General features: G+C 47.4%; 1 protein-coding gene across 2 annotated transcripts in view; it reads left to right on the plus strand.

Annotated features, from left to right (window-relative positions):
* The first annotated feature begins 8,530 nt into the window (after positions 1–8,530).
* Positions 8,531–22,163, plus strand: part of LOC138764282 (dual specificity tyrosine-phosphorylation-regulated kinase 1A-like) — a 108,665-nt gene continuing 95,032 nt past the window's right edge. Inside the window, exons 1-2 of one of the 2 annotated variants that reach the window (XM_069939984.1) lie at positions 8,531–8,759; positions 15,017–15,114. The gene's annotated coding sequence lies outside the window, so the exon portion shown is untranslated. The remainder of the gene's footprint in view (positions 8,760–15,016; positions 15,115–22,163) is intronic. The other variant, XM_069939983.1, reaches the window with a different exon arrangement.

Consider the following 22,163-nt stretch of genomic DNA (forward strand, 5'->3'; position numbering starts at 1 on the left):
TGTGGGGAAACCCTCCCCCCCAAACAAAATCACCCATTAAAACACTTGCAAATCATAAACAAACTCAAAAATAAAACTACCCATCCTTGATCACCAACTGCCATGAAATCCATGGTAAAGGCAGAGATTTATGGCCACCTAACTAATACACTATCAATAACTCCAACGACAAGAAGTTACCGGACTGATTGGCTTTTATGACCATAAACAGAAGGCTCGTCTCACGTTAGGTGTCGTTCCCCCCGTCTCCTCCTAGTTAACCCTCTTAACCCGAGCTCGTTCTGGAGCAGGGGTTGCTGCCTTTATTAGGGGAAAGGAGCCTTGGGTCTCAACCGGCCATGCCTAGAAGAAGAGTTGACCCTGGTTCCACCACACTTTTTGAGGAGATGGTGGCCATTTTGCGGCACGAGGAGGAACATCCACATTACCGTTAGAATTATTGAAACTATTTCCTTAAATTGCACAAGGTTGGGCAGGAAAGCACTGTGAATTGAACAGGGAAAGTAGGGTGGGGGGGAGGAGAAGATTCTGCCCCTGGGTGGGTGGTCGACATTTTGTGATGAGGAAACCCCCCACAAAAACGATTGCAAATAAACCCCCCCCCCCCGAATATCCAACCAGCACCGCGGCTGAACAGACTGGACGAACCCCGGGGCGGGAGGAGAGGTTGAGGACTGTCTTCTCTTCGACGCCGTCGGGGGGGGCGACCGCCATGATGGGTGGAAAAGTCCCCCCTCATCTTCTTCTTTGGCTTGGCTTCGCGGACGAAGATTTATGGAGGGGTATGTCCACGTCTGCTGCAGGCTCACTGGTGACTGACAAGTCCGATGCGGGACAAGAAGGCACGGTTGCAAGGGAAACTTGGTGGGTTGGGGTTGGGTGTTGGGTTTTTCCTCCTTTGTCTTTTAACAGTGAGGTGGGCTCTGCGGTCTTCTTCAAATGAGGTTGCAGCCTGCCGAACTGTGAGGCGCCAAGATGCACGGTTGGAGGCGATATCAGCCCACTGGCGGTGGTCAATGTAGCAGGCACCAAGAGATTTCTTTAAGCAGTCCTTGTACCTCTTCTTTGGTGCACCTCTGTCTCGGTGGCCAGTGGAGAGCTCGCCATATAACACGATCTTGGGAAGGCGATGGTCCTCCATTCTGGAGATGTGACCCACCCAGCGCAGCTGGGTCTTCAGCAGTGTGGATTCGATGCTTGCAGATTCTGCCAGCTCGAGTACTTCGATGTTGGTGATGAAGTCATACCAATGAGACAGCGCTGATGGAAGCATTCTAGGAGCCATAGGTGATGCCGGTAGAGGACCCATGATTCTGAGCTCTACAGGAGCGTGGGTATGACAATGGCTCTGTACACGCTGATCTTTGTGTGTTTCTTCAGGTGATTGTTTTTCCACTCTTTTGTGTAGTCTTCCAAAGGCGCTATTTGCTTTGGCGAGTCTGTTGTCTATCTCTTTGTCGATCCTTGCATCAGATGAAATGGTGCAGCCGAGGTAGGTAAACTGGTTGACAGTTTTGAGTTCTGTGTGCCCGATGGAGATGTGGGGGGGCTGGTAGTCATGGTGGGGAGCTGGCCGATCGAGGACCTCAGTTTTCTTCAGGCTGACTTCCAGGCCAAACATTTTGCCAGTTTCCACAAAACAAGACGTCATGCGCTGGAGAGCTGGCTCTGAATGGGCAACTAAAGTGGCATCATCTGCAAAGAGTAGTTTTTTTTTTAATTTTTTTATTTTTCACACTATAAACCATATTGGCCTAGATACATACATTTTTCTTCTTAAATATATAGTGTCGTTTTCTCCCCCTTTTTCCCCCTCCCTTCCCTTCCTCCCTCACTCCCTTCCCCATTTATTTAAAGTTCAATCTATAAGATACATTAAACCCGTCAAACAATGTTGTCTCAATAAAAATAAACAAGAAATTTTACTGAGTCAGTTCTTTTCATTATCTTCTCCTTCTGTCATTTTAGGTGCTGGATGTCCCTGGTAGGTTTTCTCTATTGTGTTTCATGTATGGCTCCCATATTTGTTCGAATATTGTAATGTTATTTCTTAAATTATATGTTATTTTTTCTAATGGAATACATTTATTCATTTCTATGTACCATTGTTGTATTCTCAAGTTGTCTTCTAATTTCCAGGTTGACATAGTACATTTTTTGCTACAGCTAGGGCTATCATAACAAATCTTTTTTGTGCTCCATCCAAATTCTTTGTTTCTTATATTACTTAGGAGGAAGATCTCTGGGTTTTTTGGTCTATTGCTTTTTGTGATTTTATTTAATATCTGGTTTAGATCTTCCCAAAATTTTTCCACTTTCTCACATGTCCAAATTGCATGAATTGTTGTTCCCATTTCCTTTTTACAGCAAAAACATCTGTCTGATACTGTTGGGTCCCATTTATTTAACTTTTGAGGTGTGATGTATAGCCTGTGTATCCAGTTATATTGTATCATGCGTAACCTCGTGTTTATTGTATTTCTCATAGTTCCGGAGCATAGCTTCCCCCATGTTTCATCCTTTATCTTAATGTTTAGATCTTGTTCCCATTTTTGTTTAGGTTTACCATTTGTTTCCTCGTTCTCCTTTTCTTGCAGTTTGATGTACATGTTTGTTACAATTTTTTTGATTATCATTGTGTCTGTAATCACATATTCAAAATTGCTTCCTTCTGGTAACCTCAGACTGTTTCCCAATTTGTCCTTCAAGTAGATTTTCAGTTGGTAGTATACAAACATTGTATCGTGAGTTATATTATATTTATCCTTAATTTGTTCAAAGGTTAATAATTTATTTCCCGAAAAACAATTTTCTATTCTTTTGATCCGTTTTCTCTCCCATTCTCTAAAGGAAAGGTTATCTATTGTAAAAGGGATTAGCTGATTTTGCATCAATATTAGTTTTGGTAGTTGGTAATTTGTTTTATTCCTTTCTACATGAATCTTCTTCCAAATGTTGAGCAGATGATGCAATACCGGTGAATTCCTACGTTGTACCAATTTTTCATCCCATTTATATAATATATGTTCAGGTATCTTCTCCCCAATTTTATCTAGTTCTAATCTGGTCCAATCTGGTTTTTCCCTTGTTTGATAAAAATCTGATAGGTATCTTAATTGTGCAGCTCTATAATAATTTTTAAAGTTTGGTAGTTGTAAGCCTCCTTGTTTGTACCATTCTGTTAACTTATCTAGTGCTATCCTCAGTTTCCCTCCTTTCCATAAAAATTTCCTTATTATTTTCTTTAACTCCTTGAAGAATTTCTCTGTTTAGGCGTATTGGTAATGACTGAAATAGGTATTGTATCCTTGGGAAAATGTTCATTTTAATACAGTTTATCCTTCCTATCAGTCTTAGTGGTAAGTCTTCCCAATGCTCTAAGTCGTCTTGTAACTTTTTCATTAACGGATGGTAATTGAGTTTATATAAATGGCCGAGGTTTTTATTTAGTTGTATACCTAGGTATCGCATTGCTTGCGTTTGCCATCTAAATGGCGATTCTTTCTTAAACTTTGAGAAATCCGCATTATTCATTGGCATTACTTCACTTTTATTTGCGTTGATCTTGTACCCCGACACCTCCATATTCCTTCAATTTCCTATGTAATTCTTTTATTGATATTTCTGGTTCTGTTAAGTATATTATAATGTAATCTGCAAATAGACTGATTTTATATTCCTTCTCTTTTATTTTTATCCCTTTTATTTTATTTTCTGTTCTTATCTGTTCTGCTAGTGGTTCTATAGCTAACGCGAACAGTGAGGGAGATAGTGGACATCCCTGCCTTGTTGATCTGCTTAAGTTAAATTGTTTTGATATTTATCGATTTACTGTCATTTTCGGCAATGGCCCCTTATATAATGCTTTAATCCAATTAATATATTTCTCTGGTAGGCTGTATTTTTGTAGTGCTTTGAATAAATAATTCCATTCTACTCTGTCAAAGGCCTTCTCTGCGTCTAAAGCAACTGCTACTGTTGGAGTTTTATTTCCTTCTACTGCATGAATTAAGTTAATAAATTTACAGATATTGTCTGTTGTTCGTCTTTTTTTAATAAATCCAGTTTGGTCTAGATTTACTATTTTTGGTACATAGTCGGCTAATCTGTTTGCTAATACTTTAACTATTATCTTAATCTGTGTTAAGTAAAGATATTGGTCTATATGACGCTGGTGCAAGTGGATCTTTCTCTGTCTTTGGTATTACTATAATTATTGCTGTTTTGCATGAATCTGGTATGCTTTGTGTTTCATCAATCTGGTTGATTACTTCCAGAAGGGGAGGAGTTAATAAGTCTTTGAATTTTTAATAGAATTCTATTGGGAATCCATCCTCTCCTGGTGTTTTATTGTTTGGTAGTTTTTTTATTATCTCCTGTAATTCTTCTATTTCAAATGGTTTTATTAATTTATTTTGCTCCTCTGTTTGTAATTTCGGTAGTTAAATTTTAGTTAGAAATTCATCTATTTTGACTTCTTTCCCTTTGTTTTCAGTTTGATATAGTTGCTCATAGAATTCCCTGAAGTTTTCATTGATCTCCGTTGGATTATATGTAATTTGCTTGTCCTTTTTCCTTAATGCCAATACCATTCTTTTCGTTTGTACTGTCTTAAGCTGCCACGCTAGAATTTTGTGCGTTTTTTCTCCTAGTTCATAATATTTCTGTTTTGTCTTCATTATGTTCTTCTCCACCTTATATGTTTGTAGTGTTTCATATTTTATTTTTTTATCTGCCAATTCTCTTCTTTTAGTTGTGTCTTCCTTCATTGCTAATTCTTTTTCTATATTTACTATTTCCCTTTCCAAATGTTCTGTTTCCTGATTGTAGTCCTTCTTCATCTTAGTTACATAACTTATTATTTGCCCTCTTATGAACGCTTTCATTGCGTCCCATCGTATAAACTTATCTTTCACTGATTCCGTATTTATTTCAATGTACATTTTAATTTGTCGTTCAATGAATTCTCTAAAATCCTGCCTTTTAAGTAGCATGGAGTTTAATCTCCATCTATACATTCTTGGTGGGATGTCCTCTAGCTCTATTGCCAATAACAGGGGTGAGTGGTCCGATAATAGTCTAGCTTTATATTCTGTTTTCCTAACTCTCCTTGAATGTGGGCTGATAACAGGAATAGGTCTATCCTTCAGTATGTTTTATGTCTACCCGAATAATATGAATATTCCTTTTCCTTTGGGTGTTGTTTCCACCATATATCCAAAAGTTGCATTTCTTGCATCGATTTAATTATAAATTTGGTTACTTTGTTTTTTCTGTTAGTTTTTTTTCCAGTTTTATCCATGTTTGAGTCCAAATTAAGGTTAAAATCCCCTCCTATTAGTATGTTCCCTTGCATGTCTGCTATCTTCAAAAAGATATCTTGCATAAATTTTTGATCTTCTTCATTAGGTGAATATATATTGAGTAAATTCCAAAATTCTGAATATATCTGACATTTTATCATTACATATCTCCCTGCTGGATCTATTATTTCCTCTTCTATTTTGATTGGTACATTTTTATTGATTAATATAGCTACTCCTCTAGCTTTTGAATTATATGATATTGCTGTTACATGTCCTATCCAATCTCTCTTTCATTTCTTGTGTTCCACTTCAGTTAGATGTGTTTCTTGTACGAAGGCTATATCAATTTTTTCTTTTTTTCAGTAAATTTAACAGTTTCTTCCTTTTGATTTGGATATGTATTCCATTAATATTTAAAGTCATATAGTTCAACATAGTCATTTCATACTTTGTTTATCTTTCCTTTCCGTTTCCTCTTCACCACCTTCCCTTCTTATCCATTTCTGCTTTCTTTTTTTGAACACATTATAAGACAACATTTCTAAAACATAAAAAGTTTCCACTATTCTCAAATCTAAAACTCATTTAACCCCAATAGTCCCTCCCCTTTCTGAGTTGCTCTTTGTCCCTTGTCAGGTAAGCACATCTCCGCTCTCCATTTGGATTTGCGAATTCACTCGCAAGCGTCAACTGATTTCGCAGTGACTGTAATACTTCCCCACCCAGCCCCCCCCCCCAGAAAAGATTTTAATCTTCATATATAACAAAGGTCACTCTTTTAATTCCCTCCTTACTTCCTTTCTTTCCCTTCTTAGTTCTTACCTATACTCTATTTTTTATATATATACATACACACATATACATATATATATATATACCTACATACACACATAAATATAGTTTGTTGTCATTTTTGTTCTTGTTACATCTCTTCATCTCTCTGTCTGTTTTGTAGTTGTTCTGCAAATTTTCGTGCTTCTTCTGGATCGAGAATAGTCTGTTTTGCTGCCCCGGAATAACTATTTTAAGTACTGCTGGGTATTTTAACATAAATTTATAACCTTTTTTCCATAAGGTCATTTTTGCTGCATTAAACTCCTTCCTCTTCTTCAGGAGTTCAAAACTTATATCTGGATAGAAAAAAAATTTTTGACCCCTGTATTCCAGTGGTTTTTTGTCTTCTCTTATTTTCTTCATTGCCTTCTCCAATATATTTTCTCTTGTTGTATATCTTAGGAATTTTACTAGAATGGATCTTAGTTTTTGTTGTGGTTGTGGTTTAGGGGCTAATGTTCTGTGTGTCCTTTCTATTTCCATTTCTTCCTGTAATTCTGGTCTTCCTAGGACCCTGGGGATCCAATCTTTTATAAATTCTCTCATATTTTTGCCTTCTTCATTATCCCACTATCTTTATATTGTTTCTTCTATTATAATTTTCCATTATATCTATCTTCTGAGCTAACAGCTCTTGTGTCTCTTTAACTTTTTATCAGATTCTTCTAATTTCTTTTTTAAGTCATCTACTTCCATTTCTATGGCTGTTTCTCGTTCTTCCAACTTATCTACTCTTTTTCCTTTATCTGTCATGATCATCTCTAATCTATTCACTTTTTCTTCTGTACCTTTTAATCTTCTTTTTATTTCACTAAATTCTTGTGACTGCCATTCTTTTACTGTTTCCATATATTCTTTAAAAAAAAATATCCATGTTCTTGCCCTTCCCTTCTTCTTCCATTTCTCTGTGTTCTTCCTCTTCTTCTACTGAGTCCACTCCAGGATCTGTGTCCTTTACCTCTGTCTCTTCTGGTTTTCTTGTTGGGTTGTTTGTTTTATTTTGTTGGGTATTTTTGGTCTTCTTATTTTTATTAGAAGTGTCTTGATGTTGGTCTTCCTCTGGGTTGGTCATCTGTTGTTTCTTTGATTTCTTATTTTTACTCTCTTCTTTCTTGCTCTCGTTATTTTCTATGTTTTCCTCTTGCTGTTCTGTTGTAGTTGTCTGTTTCAGCTGTGGAGATCGACTCCTCAGTTGGTCCCCCCTCCCGTCAGTGTTATTTTTGTCTTGCGCATCGAGCATGCACGAGGATTTACGCCCTTTTGTTTGGCTCCGTGAGCCATTTTTGTAGTCCCGAGTTCGGGGCTTCGACTGACCTCAGGGAGCGGGCTTCTCTCTCCACGGCGGGCCTCATTGTACAGGAAAGGCCTTCACCTTCTTCTTCCGACGTCTTTCCTTCTTATTTTCTTCCCGTTGTTTTTGGTTTTTCTTTCTTCGCTGCCATTTTCTCCTTACTTTCACTTTGTTTTGGTTTTTATGTTTGTGCCTTTGCTTTTTCTCTATCTTTTTTCTACTTTTCTGGAGAGGGCTGGAGTTCCCCTACCGGTCACGTGACTTCTCCCGTCTGCAAAGAATAGTTCACGGACAAGTTGCTCTTGTATCTTGGTGTGAGCTTGCAGGCTCCTCAGATTGAAGAGACTGCCATCGTGCGGTACTGGATGTAAACAGCGTCTTCATTGTTGGGGTCTTTCATGGCTTGTTTCAGCATTATGCTGAAGAAGATAGTAAAGAGGGTTGGTGCGAGCGAAGATTTTGCCTGCAATGGAGAGCAGCGTGATTCCCCTGTAGTTTGAGAGAGTCTGATTTCTCGCCTTTGTTTTTGTACAGGGTGATGATGGTGGCATCACGAAGGTCCTGAGGCAGCTTTCCTTGGTCCCAACAAAGCTTGAAAAACTCATGTAGTTTGGCATGCAGAGTTTTGCTGCCAGCCTTCCAGACCTCTGGGGGATTCCATCCATACCTGCTGCTTTGCCACTTTTCAGTTGTTCAATTGCCTTATATGTCTCTTCCCGGGTGAGAACCTCATCCAGCTCTAGCCTTAGGGGCTGTTGAGGGAGCTGGAGCAGGGTTCCATAATCAGACCCCTCATAATCACCCAGAAAAACACTAAATACACGCCCTAAATATCCCCTCCCCCCTAAAACATCCCTGGCCGCCCAGTCCATCCGGAGCCGAGGGCAAGGATCTGACCTTCCCCTCAGCGCTCGGCGTCGAGGAGGCGACTGCCATTTTGTCTCGAGGGCGGGAAGAATCAAATTAACGGTTTCCAACCGTCGTCAGGATTATGCTTCCTGTTTATTCCAATCGAAAGGGTTTTTAGATGGGCTGGAGGGAAGCGAAGCGTGAATTAAGGAGGAGGAAGGGGGCCGTTGGCGGCGGGGCGGGGCGGCCGCCATTTTGGGGGACGGCGCGCGGATGGCGGGAAGTTTGAACCGAACTCCGCCCCCTCCCCGGGAGAGAGAAGGAGGAGGGTCGGCGGCCGATGGAGGGCGGAGGGAGGCGGCGAGGCCGCTTGCTGCTGGAGCCCGGGCCCGGCGAGTGAGGAGGCCCCTCCCCCCGGGGAGGGGAGAAGGGGCGGCGGCCAACTACGCGGGCCACGAGGCTTCGGGCCTAGCGCTGAGGTGAGTGCCAGGTCCCCACCCCACCCCCACCCCGTATTGAGCTTTAACTCATTTACTAGTCACTAACTAACCAGCTACACGCCCCTCCTTAACTAGAAGGGGACGGGAGGGGGGGGGCCTTAACTCGAAGGGGACGGGGGGGGGCCTTAACTCGAAGGGAACTGGGGGGGGGGCCTTAACCAGAATGGGACGCGGGGGCCCTTAACCAGAAGGGGACAGGGGGGGCCCTTAACGAGAAGGGGACGGGGGGGCCCTTAACGAGAAGGGGACGGGGGGGCCCTTCACGAGAAGGGGACGGGGGGGCACTTCACCAGAAGGGGACGGGGGGGCCCTTAATTAGAAGGGGACGGGGGGGCCCTTAATTAGAAGGGGACGGGGGGGCCCTTAATTAGGAGGGGACGGGGGGGCCCTTAATTAGGAGGGGACGGGGGGGCCCTTAATTAGAAGGGGACGGGGGGGGCCCTTAATTAGAAGGGGACGGGGGGCCCTTAATTAGAAGGGGACGGGGGGCCCTAAATTAGAAGGGGACGGGGGGGGGCCCTAAATTAGAAGGGGACGGGGGGGGGCCCTTAATTAGAAGGGGACGGGGGGGCCCTTAATTAGAAGGGGACGGGGGGCCCTTCACGAGAAGGGGACGGGTGGGCCCTTCACGAGAAGGGGACGGGGGGCCCTTCACGAGAAGGGGACGGGGGGGCCCTTCACGAGAAGGGGACGGGGGGGCCCTTCACGAGAAGGGGACGGGGGGGCCCTTCACGAGAAGGGGACGGGGGGGCCCTTCACGAGAAGGGGACGGGGGGGCCCTTCACGAGAAGGGGACGGGGGGGCCCTTCACGAGAAGGGGACGGGGGGGCCCTTCACGAGAAGGGGACGGGGGGGCCCTTCACGAGAAGGGGACGGGGGGGCCCTTCACGAGAAGGGGACGGGGGGGGCCCTTCACGAGAAGGGGACGGGGGGGCCCTTCACGAGAAGGGGACGGGGGGGCCCTTCACGAGAAGGGGACGGGGGGGCCCTTCACGAGAAGGGGACGGGGGGGCCCTTCACGAGAAGGGGACGGGGGGGCCCTTCACGAGAAGGGGACGGGGGGGCCCTTCACGAGAAGGGGACGGGGGGGCCCTTCACGAGAAGGGGACGGGGGGGCCCTTCACGAGAAGGGGACGGGGGGGCCCTTCACGAGAAGGGGACGGGGGGGCCCTTCACGAGAAGGGGACGGGGGGCCCTTCACGAGAAGGGGACGGGGGGGCCCTTCACGAGAAGGGGACGGGGGGGCCCTTCACGAGAAGGGGACGGGGGGCCCTTCACGAGAAGGGGACGGGGGGCCCTTCACGAGAAGGGGACGGGGGGGCCCTTCACGAGAAGGGGACGGGGGGGCCCTTCACGAGAAGGGGACGGGGGGGCCCTTCACGAGAAGGGGACGGGGGGGCCCTTCACGAGAAGGGGACGGGGGGGCCCTTCACGAGAAGGGGACGGGGGGGCCCTTCACGAGAAGGGGACGGGGGGGCCCTTCACGAGAAGGGGACGGGGGGGCCCTTCACGAGAAGGGGACGGGGGGGGCCTTCACGAGAAGGGGACGGGGGGGCCCTTCACGAGAAGGGGACGGGGGGGCCCTTCACGAGAAGGGGACGGGGGGGGCCCTTCACGAGAAGGGGACGGGGGGGGCCCTTCACGAGAAGGGGACGGGGGGGCCCTTCACGAGAAGGGGACGGGGGGGCCCTTCACGAGAAGGGGACGTGGGGGCCCTTCACGAGAAGGGGACGGGTGGGCCCTTCACGAGAAGGGGACGGGGGGCCCTTCACGAGAAGGGGACGGGGGGGCCCTTCACGAGAAGGGGACGGGGGGGCCCTTCACGAGAAGGGGACGGGGGGGCCCTTCACGAGAAGGGGACGGGGGGGCCCTTCACGAGAAGGGGACGGGGGGGCCCTTCACGAGAAGGGGACGGGGGGGCCCTTCACGAGAAGGGGACGGGGGGGCCCTTCACGAGAAGGGGACGGGGGGGCCCTTCACGAGAAGGGGACGGGGGGGCCCTTCACGAGAAGGGGACGGGGGGGCCCTTCACGAGAAGGGGACGGGGGGGCCCTTCACGAGAAGGGGACGGGGGGGCCCTTCACGAGAAGGGGACGGGGGGGCCCTTCACGAGAAGGGGACGGGGGGGCCCTTCACGAGAAGGGGACGGGGGGGCCCTTCACGAGAAGGGGACGGGGGGGCCCTTCACGAGAAGGGGACGGGGGGGCCCTTCACGAGAAGGGGACGGGGGGGCCCTTCACGAGAAGGGGACGGGGGGGCCCTTCACGAGAAGGGGACGGGGGGGCCCTTCACGAGAAGGGGACGGGGGGGCCCTTCACGAGAAGGGGACGGGGGGCCCTTCACGAGAAGGGGACGGGGGGCCCTTCACGAGAAGGGGACGGGGGGGCCCTTCACGAGAAGGGGACGGGGGGCCCTTCACGAGAAGGGGACGGGGGGCCCTTCACGAGAAGGGGACGGGGGGGCCCTTCACGAGAAGGGGACGGGGGGGCCCTTCACGAGAAGGGGACGGGGGGGCCCTTCACGAGAAGGGGACGGGGGGGCCCTTCACGAGAAGGGGACGGGGGGGCCCTTCACGAGAAGGGGACGGGGGGGCCCTTCACGAGAAGGGGACGGGGGGGCCCTTCACGAGAAGGGGACGGGGGGGCCCTTCACGAGAAGGGGACGGGGGGGCCCTTCACGAGAAGGGGACGGGGGGGCCCTTCACGAGAAGGGGACGGGGGGGCCCTTCACGAGAAGGGGACGGGGGGGCCCTTCACGAGAAGGGGACGGGGGGGCCCTTCACGAGAAGGGGACGGGGGGGCCCTTCACGAGAAGGGGACGGGGGGGCCCTTCACGAGAAGGGGACGTGGGGGCCCTTCACCAGAAGGGGACGGGGGGGCCCTTCACGAGAAGGGGACGGGGGGGCCCTTCACCAGAAGGGGACGGGGGGGCCCTTCACCAGAAGGGGACGGGGGGGCCCTTCACCAGAAGGGGACGGGGGGGCCCTTCACCAGAAGGGGACGGGGGGGCCCTTCACCAGAAGGGGACGGGGGGGCCCTTCACCAGAAGGGGACGGGGGGGCCCTTCACCAGAAGGGGACGGGGGGGCCCTTCACCAGAAGGGGACGGGGGGGCCCTTCACCAGAAGGGGACGGGGGGGCCCTTCACCAGAAGGGGACGGGGGGGCCCTTCACCAGAAGGGGACGGGGGGGCCCTTCACCAGAAGGGGACGGGGGGGCCCTTCACCAGAAGGGGACGGGGGGCCCTTCACCAGAAGGGGACGGGGGGCCCTTCACCAGAAGGGGACGGGGGGCCCTTCACCAGAAGGGGACGGGGGGCCCTTCACCAGAAGGGGACGGGGGGGGCCTTCACCAGAAGGGGACGGGGGGGGGCTTCACCAGAAGGGGACGGGGGGGCCCTTAACCAGAAGGGGACGGGGGGGCCCTTAACCAGAAGGGGACGGGGGGGCCCTTAACCAGAAGGGGACGGGGGGGCCCTTAACCAGAAGGGGACGGGGGGGCCCTTAACCAGAAGGGGACGGGGGGGCCCTTAACCAGAAGGGGACGGGGGGGCCCTTAACCAGAAGGGGACGGGGGGCCCTTAACCAGAAGGGGACGGGGGGGCCCTTAACCAGAAGGGGACGGGGGGGCCCTTAAGTAGAAGGGGACGGGGGGGCCCTTAAGTAGAAGGGGACGGGGGGCCCTTAATTAGAAGGGGACGGGGGGGCCCTTAATTAGAAGGGGACGGGGGGGCCCTTAATTAGAAGGGGACGGGGGGGCCCTTAATTAGAAGGGGACGGGGGGGCCCTTAATTAGAAGGGGACGGGGGGGCCCTTAATTAGAAGGGGACGGGGGGGCCCTTAATTAGAAGGGGACGGGGGGGCCCTTAATTAGAAGGGGACGGGGGGCCCTTAATTAGAAGGGGACGGGGGGCCCTTAATTAGAAGGGGACGGGGGGGCCCTTAATTAGAAGGGGACGGGGGGCCCTTAATTAGAAGGGGACGGGGGGCCCCTTAATTAGAAGGGGACGGGGGGCCCCTTAAAGAGAAGGGGACGGGGGGCCCCTTAAAGAGAAGGGGACGGGGGGCCCCTTAACGAGAAGGGGAAGGGGGGGCCCCTTAACGAGAAGGGGACGGGGGGGCCCTTAACGAGAAGGGGACGGGGGGGCCCTTAACGAGAAGGGGACGGGGGGGCCCTTAACGAGAAGGGGACGGGGGGGCCCTTAACGAGAAGGGGACGGGGTGGCCCTTAACGAGAAGGGGACGGGGGGCCCTTAACTAGAAGGGGACGGGGGGGCCCTTAACTAGAAGGGGACGGGGGGGCCCTTAACTAGAAGGGGAGGGGGGACCCTTAACCGGAAGGGGCCGGGAGGGGGGACCCTTAACCGGAAGGGGCCGGGAGGGGGGACCCTTAACCGGAAGGGGCCGGGAGGGGGGACCCTTAACCGGAAGGGGCCGGGAGGGGGGACCCTTAACCGGAAGGGGCCGGGAGGGGGGACCCTTAACCGGAAGGGGCCGGGAGGGGGGACCCTTAACCGGAAGGGGTCACCCTTAACCGGAAGGGGTCGGGAGGGGGCACCCTTAACCGGAAGGGGTCGGGAGGGGGCACCCTTAACTGGGTCGGGAGGGGGCACCCTTAACTGGAAGGGGTCGGGAGGGGGCACCCTTAACTGGAAGGGGTCGGGAGGGGGCACCCTTAACTGGAAGGGGTCGGGAGGGGGCACCCTTAACTGGAAGGGGCCGGGAGGGGGCACCCTTAACCGGAAGGGGCCGGGAGGGGGGACCCTTAACCGGAAGGGGCCGGGAGGGGGGACCCTTAACCGGAAGGGGCCGGGAGGGGGGACCCTTAACCGGAAGGGGCCTGGAGGGGGGACCCTTAACCGGAAGGGGCCGGGAGGGGGGACCCTTAACCGGAAGGGGCCGGGAGGGGGGACCCTTAACCGGAAGGGGCCGGGAGGGGGGACCCTTAACCGGAAGGGGCCGGGAGGGGGCACCCTTAACCGGAAGGGGCCGGGAAGGGGCACCCTTAACTGGAAGGGGTCACCCTTAACTGGAAGGGGTCGGGAGGGGGCACCCTTAACTGGGTCGGGAGGGGGCACCCTTAACTGGAAGGGGTCGGGAGGGGGCACCCTTAACTGGAAGGGGTCGGGAGGGGGCACCCTTAACTGGAAGGGGCCGGGAGGGGGCACCCTTAACTGGAAGGGGCCGGGAGGGGGCACCCTTAACTGGAAGGGGCCGGGAGGGGGCACCCTTAACTGGAAGGGGCCGGGAGGGGACCCTTAACTGGAAGGGGTCAGGGGGGGATCCTTAACTGGAAGGGGCTGGCAGGCCATCCCTTGGTAGGAGGTAATGTCGTGCCGTCCCAAGGTAGAGTGGAGCGGTGTGCTGTCACAGTTAGAAGGGAGCAGATGGTAGTAGTGCCATCACTTATTGGGTATAAGGGAGTTGCATGCAGTCACTAGTAGAAAGTATCTGGATCTGATTGATCACTGTGTGGTTAATATATTGTCATGAACAAGTGTCATGAATGAAATGAATCCTCCAAAAGTTAAATAAATGGGACCCAATTGTTTTCGCTGTAAGAAGGAAACGGGAACAACAGTACATGTAATTTGGGCATGTGAGAAAGTGTAAAAGTTTTAGGAAAATCTAAATCAGGTATTAAATAAAATCACAAAAAGCAATATACCAAAAAATCCAGAGATCTTTCTTCTAAGTAATATAAAGAACTTACCTCGATTTGGATGAAGCTCAAAAAAGATTTATTATGATAGTCTTAGCTATAGCAAAAAAATGTATAATGTCAACCTGGAAATCAGAAGAGAACCTGAGAGTACAGCAATGGTACATAGAAATGAAAAAAATGTATTCCATTGGAAAAAATAACATATAATTTAAAAAATAATGTCACATTATTTGAACAAATTTGGGAACTGTACATGGAACACTACAGAGAAGTCCTACCATGGACCTCCACCCCCTAAAATGATAGAATGAGAAGAAGATGAAATGGACTGACCCAGTGTGTAAAAGTATTTTACTCCACAATTTTCTTGTTTATTTTCATTGTGTGATGATATTGTTTAATGGGTTTAATGTATTGTATACGTTGATACAATACATTGTAGGGAGGGGGAAGAAAATGACTGTGTATATTCAAGAGGGAAATGTTTGTGTGTATTTTAGTTAATCTGGTTCATAGTGTGAAAAATAAAAAAAAAAGAATGAAATGAATCTGACATTACATGTCTGTCTTTCAGATGTGGTCAGTAACACAATCGAAAAGACTTATCTAAAGTTAACTGACTTAATTGGATCTGTGTTGTTGTTAACTGGATCTAATTGATCACCATTTAAGGTCTGTGTCATTTAAACCATGTTGAGAATTATACAGTTTTAATTTGTCTGTGTTGTTCCTAATTGGATCTGAGCAATTCATTAGCTCTGCTCAGTCACCTAAGGGAGCCTAATTGGTCACTGTTCAGATCTTTCACAAGGTGACCTTCACTTACCAAACCTCACATAATGAAAGAGTTGAATCCACTTAAATGTTTAATCGCTGACTGTTCAACTAAATATTGCTTTGATCAATAAATTGGCTTGGTTTTTCTAATGGGCCTAATACCTAATCAATGTTGTGAGCTGATTAATATGTAAGATCACTAACAGAATCTGATTTTTAAAGTCAAGCCGAGAATGATAGATTTACAGTTACAATAGCAACCCATGCTATAGGAGATAAATTGGTTTGTTTTCATCCCATACAACTTTCAAATGCATCCGTTCAAAAATTGTGATGTAAATAACTTTTAAAATATTTATACATTTCTCACAAACACATGCCCTCCACCCCAATGTAGTCTCAATCTATAATGTTCGTCTCCTTGCCTTCTTTTCCATATTAAAGGATCATCTCATACTGGCCACACACTCTCTCTTTACCTTCCATCCGTCAGGAAGAAGATTCATGAGCGTGATAGATTCAAGGACCATTTCTTTGCTGCCATTACCATCGACCCATGGAACACTACAGCAGAGAATCAGGCCTTTCAGCCCATCTAGTCTGCCAAACTTGTCTGCACCCAAGCCATACCCCTCCCATCCATATACCTCTCCAAATTTTTCTTCAGCGTCAAAATGAAGCCCGCTTTCACCATTTCAGCTGGTAGTTCGTTCTCTGCAGGGGAAAAATTCCCCCCAAATGTTCCATTGAAACATTTTACCTTTCACCCTAAACCCATGTTCTCTGGATCAAACCTCAGTGGTAAAAGCCTGCTTGCATTTAATCTATCCATACACCTCATAATCAACATCAGACTCCTGTATGGACCTTAAAATAGTTTAGATATGCTGCTTTGTACCAAGTGGTCTCACTCTGTTGACTTTGAACTTTTGTACAACTGGTCTGTCCATGTCACTGCATCTTGGTGCGTAATGTTAAACTTCAACACAATTAAATAGACTGCAATGGCGGCATGGTTAGCGTAGCAGTTAGTACAGTGCTGTGTAGCACCAGTGACCAGAATTCGAATCTGGCGCTGTCTGGAAAGAGTTTGTGTGGGTTTCCTCCTTCAAAAACATATGGGGTTGTAGGTTAAATTTTTTAAAATGAATTTGTAGACATACTTTTATTATATTTGTATACGGTGCAGGCCATTTCGGCCCATGTTTTCTTTCCGTCCAATTTACACTCAATTAACCTACAACCCTGGTACTTTTTGAAGGGTGGGAGGAAATCGGAGCCCCCCTGGGGAAAGCCCATGCAGTCCCAGGGAGAACATGTAAACTCCATACAGACAGCACAGGATTCAAACCCTGCTCACAATCACTGGCACTGTAAAGGCATTGTGCCCACTGTGCTGCCCACTGGATATAATTGGGCAGCAGAGACTGTTCCCGAGCTGTATGTCTAAATTTAAATGGTACTGAGTTGAGCTGCTGCCTCGCAGATCCTGACCAGCAGCGCCGCCCGGTGTTCAGTTTGCTTTTTTACCCCGTGCTCCAGTTTCCTTCTGCATCCCAATGGCATTCATTAATTGCCTCAAGTCTGTGTGTGAGGGGTAGAATCTGGGGGGAGTAGATGGGAGCGTGAGGAGAATAGAATAGGGTGTGCAAAGATCGCTGAAGGGCCTCTCTATGTTTTAGGACTCCAAGGGCAGGTGTCCATTTTGAAGTGGAATGCATTGAAATATCTAACCAATAATTGAGGCTGTGGTCAATAAGGACATGAAATCGATAATGTGAATTTCTCTGTTTATAATAAAATAAAAACAAACATTGACTTGTATTCTTGAAACATTTTGTCCTGGTTTTATGAGTGCCTGTGCTGCAGTTAAACATTGTTTGACAAGGAGGTGCTGCAGTGTTACATGCTTACAAAAGTGATTCCCCTTGTAAGGCTGGAGCAAGGAATTAGCCAAAGGAAACTTGACAGCTCTTGAATGCAGGCACCCTGTATGTGCCAGAGATTGCCCTCTGGCATACGCCCTTGCTGAGCATCGCCCTCTGGCATACTTTCTTACTGAGGATCATCTTGTAGTAAAAGGAAATGTAGGAATTTCCAAAACAAGTGTGGGGAAATTTGAACCAAATGATAAACTTTATTTTAGAACTGTAGAACAGCACAAGCAGTTCTTCGGCTCATCCAGTCTGTGCCAAACCATTATTCTGCATCATTCCAAAGACCTGCACATGGGTCATATCCCTCCATACCCTTCCCATCAATGTACCTATCCAAATGTTTCCTCAATCAAAATTGAGCCCGCATTCACCACTTCAGCTGGCATCTCATTCCATGCTCTTTCAAAGTTCCTTTTATTGTCATTTAGTAATAGATTAAAATTGTAACCTACCTGATAGACTTTAAATTCTGCCTGCTTTAAGACAGGCAGTCACCATCCGTATTACCCAACGCCACTTACAGTACAGGTACACAATCCTTTATCAGAAACCCTTGGGGGACAGTGAGTTCCGAATTTTGGAAAGCCAGATTTAAGCCCACCCAAATTGTGCTGCCTTATTCACCCCCACCCACTTCCAGACGCGCTGCTGGTCTCCGCCCCTTCACCCGCCCAACTCGCGCTGCCATCTCTCTCCCCTCTTGCCGGATTTTAGATATCCAGATAAAGAATTGTGTACCTGTACAAGAGAAAAAGAAGCAAAAAGAGAGTCCCTTCATAGGCACTGAATGTCTGTGGATTCACCTCCAGCGCTCCGGCAGCCACATAGACTCCTGTTCAAACTATTGGCGATCCAAACCTGACACGATCAGGAATCCTCAGTACTCGAGGCCCCTCCGGAGCCCCTCAGCACCGTCTAGAATCCTGGCTTCTATACCTGGTTCTCTCTGCATGAAGAAGTTCCCCCTTAAACTTTTTACCATTCTAGTTTTTTTTAATATTTTATTTGTTTTCCATACATGTATTCATGTCAAAATATAATAATGGTATAGTCATATCAATTCCATTATACATGATGGTTTTATAAAGTCCCCTAAAAAAAATAAAATAAATGCCCCACCAACCCTCTTCCCCCCCCAAAAAAAAAACAACCCAATTAGGATAGAAAAGGAAGAAAGAAAGAAGATATTAAAGAAAGAAAAGAGAGGCAGACCTAGTTGTCAAGGGATCACTGCCTTTCACTCAATTCTAACCTTTTTCGGTTTTATTTCTTTATTCCAAGGAGTTAATGAGGTTTCACAAGGTTTAGGAAAAGCCATTTATAAATTTATAAACCATCATGGATTAAAATAGAGATGAAAAAGATAGGAGAGAAGATGACAGAAGATTTTATATGTAAATAGGAACTGAGATTAATAGGGAAACCCAACTGTTGAAGCATTTGATTAATACATCTAATAAAGTAAACATTGAAATGGAAAAGAGGAAATCTCAAGTGACTTTGAATCAAAATAGACATTCCATTTACAACTTTTGAATATTTTGTTTTCTAAGGGAATTGGAAACTTAGAAGATTGTTATGAAGGAGAATATTTAATGTCATTTGAACAATTAAAAAATATAGGATACAAAATAATACAATATCTTGCTATTATCAAATAAAAGCATATTTACGAGATAAACTGGGTCTAACAATGTTATTACCTAAAAGTAATAGATTTGTAATAGATCTATTAAGAAATTTATTTTGGCCATATATATATTATTGCAAAAGGGAACTCAAAAGCAGAGAATTCATAGATCTAGACAGAGTTGGGAAATAGATTTTAAAATTATTATTGGGGAGAAAAATTAGTTGGAACTATGACAAGATAGTATGACAAATACAATAAATGTTAGATATAGATTGTCTATCTCATTGTCGATCCTTGCATCTGATGAAATGGTGCAGCCGAGATAGGTAAACTAGTTGACCGTTTTGAGTTTTGTGTGCCCGATGGAGATGTGGGGGGGCTGGTAGTCATGGTGGGGAGCTGGCTGATGGAGGACCTCAGTTTTCTTCAGGCTGACTTCCAGGCCAAACATTTTGGCAGTTTCCGCAAAGCAGGACGTCAAGCGCTGAAGAGCTGGCTCTGAATGGGCAACTAAAGCGGCATCATCTGCAAAGAGTAGTTCACGGACAAGTTTCTCTTGTGTCTTGGTGTGAGCTTGCAGGCGCCTCAGGTTGAAGAGACTGCCATCCGTGCGGTACCGGATGTAAACAGCGTCTTCATTGTTGGGGTCTTTCATGGCTTGGTTCAGCATCATGCTGAAGAAGATTGAAAAGAGGGTTGGTGCGAGAACACAGCCTTGCTTCACGCCATTGTTAATGGAGAAGGGTTCAGAGAGCTCATTGCTGTATCTGACCCGACCTTGTTGGTTTTCGTGCAGTTGGATAATCATGTTGAGGAACTTTGGGGGACATCCGATGCGCTCTAGTATTTGCCAAAGCCCTTTCCTGCTCACGGTGTCGAAGGCTTTGGTGAGGTCAACAAAGGTGATGTAGAGTCCTTTGTTTTGTTCTCTGCACTTTTCTTGGAGCTGTCTGAGGGCAAAGACCATGTCAGTGGTTCCTCTGTTAGCGCGACAATGAGATAGACAACAGACTCGCCAAGGCAAATAGCGCCTTTGGAAGACTACACAAAAGAGTCTGGAAAAACAACCAACTGAAAAACCTCACAAAGATAAGCGTATACAGAGCCGTTGTCATACCCACACTCCTGTTCGGCTCCGAATCATGGGTCCTCTACCGGCACCACCTACGGCTCCTAGAACGCTTCCACCAGCGTTGTCTCCGCTCCATCCTCAACATCCATTGGAGCGCTCACACCCCTAACGTCGAGGTACTCGAGATGGCAGAGGTCGACAGCATCGAGTCCACACTGCTGAAGATCCAGCTGCGCTGGATGGGTCACGTCTCCAGAATGGAGGACCATCGCCTTCCCAAGATCGTATTATATGGCGAGCTCTCCACTGGCCACCGTGACAGAGGTGCACCAAAGAAAAGGTACAAGGACTGCCTAAAGAAATCTCTTGGTGCCTGCCACATTGACCACCGCCAGTGGGCTGATAACGCCTCAAACCGTGCATCTTGGCGCCTCACAGTTTGGCGGGCAGCAGCCTCCTTTGAAGAAGACCGCAGAGCCCACCTCACTGACAAAAGGCAAAGGAGGAAAAACCCAACCCCAACCAACCAATTTTCCCTTGCAACCGCTGCAATCGTGTCTGCCTGTCCCGCATCGGACTGGTCAGCCACAAACGAGCCTGCAGCTGACGTGGACTTTTTATACCCTCCATAAATCTTCGTCCGCGAAGCCAAGCCAAAGAAAGAAGAAAGAGATATAGATTGGTTTAGTATAATTTTTTACATCAACTATATGTTACCTCACCAAAATTAAATAGATTGAAGTCAGATCTTTCAGATCAATGTTTTAGATGTAGCCAAGGAACCAGTACTTTTTTTACATTCTACATGGTCATGTCCAAAATTGAGACCATTTTGGATAGAGTTAGGAACTTTTATGGACAAGTCATGGGAGTTAAATTTCCACAGGATCAAATGTTTTTACTGGGTAATATTTCAGGGATTATATCATAATTGAAACTGAATTTATATGGAAAAGAATGTGTAAAAATTGTATTAGCAGTTCCAAGAAAATGTATAGCAGTGACATGGAAATCGGATTCTCATTTAGGTTTGGAAAGATGGCATGTGGAAATTTATTGCTGTATATCTCTTGAGAAGCTTACATATAACTTGAAAATTAAATATGATACCTTTTGAGAATTTGGTGTCCAATTTGCATATTTTAGGTATATATTTATAAATTACTTTTTTATTTTTTAACACACAGGAGGCTATTTGACCCATCAAAGTGACAGATCTCTGAGCATTCCCCCACTCATTTTCCCTATGACCTATTCTCTTTTGTGTTGAGCAGATTTGTCTTGTACTTGTTCTAGGGGACAATTTGACAGCTGGTGACAAAATTTGATTTTTATCAATATATTTGATTTAAATAGTCATCGCTTATTTATAGAAATGGTGCAATTCTTTTACACCCCAATGCATGAACTTGTAAGACAATCTAAACTCATATGTGCTTTAAATGTGGAGTGATTTCTATGAGGAAGGAGATGTATGTGCCACAAGACTTGTACCACCATCTTTTCAAAATGTTACTATCCCTCCACCATCAGACTCATAAACAACAAATTCAGAGACTCATTTAAGGACTCTGACTTAGCACATTGTTTATGACTGAATATTTATTTTTTCTGTATTTGAGTTGTCAGCTTGTATACAGTTACCCATAAGTAGAAATTCTGCCAGCCGGCAGGGAAAAGAATCTCAGGATTGCATGTGATGTCATGTATGTACTCTGATGACAATAAATTTGAACATTGAATGAATTGCTTTTACATGCATAATCCCTTAACTCCAGGCTTACCATGTGGTAAGCAATCCAGATTCTACAGAAAGTTGACATAGATATCTGAGGGTTTGAATTTATAATAACGCTCTAGCCTCTGACCAGGGAAGTGCATGGTTAATGATTTGGCCTGTGGCCAGGGATCACTGATTTTATACAAGGAGCATGTGGCCAGTTGCTGGTCTGTTGTTTGTTACAGAGTTCTGTGTTGTGTGGTTTTGTGTTGGAAAGTGACAGTTTGCCTTAGAGAGCCAAGGCGAAGGTGGACTGCTGAGAGAGTGGGAGGCAGACTGAGCATGTGCAGAAAATTATCTAAAAATTTCTGGACTTGGACGATAAACCACCACTGGGTGGTGCTGTGGAGTGGAAGGAGGCCCAGAGCATGAGTCATGGTCTGGAGGACAGTTTAGAATGTTGGGCATTACAAAGGCAGCCAGAAGGATCCGGACCAAGCCAGTGGTTCCTCTCTCTGCAGCCACACAAGACAACTTCGAGTTTTGTTCTCTCTCTCCCTCCCCATCCCCCTCTCTCCCTCA

Source organism: Narcine bancroftii, chromosome 5 (assembly GCF_036971445.1).
Source record: "Narcine bancroftii isolate sNarBan1 chromosome 5, sNarBan1.hap1, whole genome shotgun sequence".
Lineage (NCBI taxonomy): Eukaryota > Metazoa > Chordata > Chondrichthyes > Torpediniformes > Narcinidae > Narcine > Narcine bancroftii.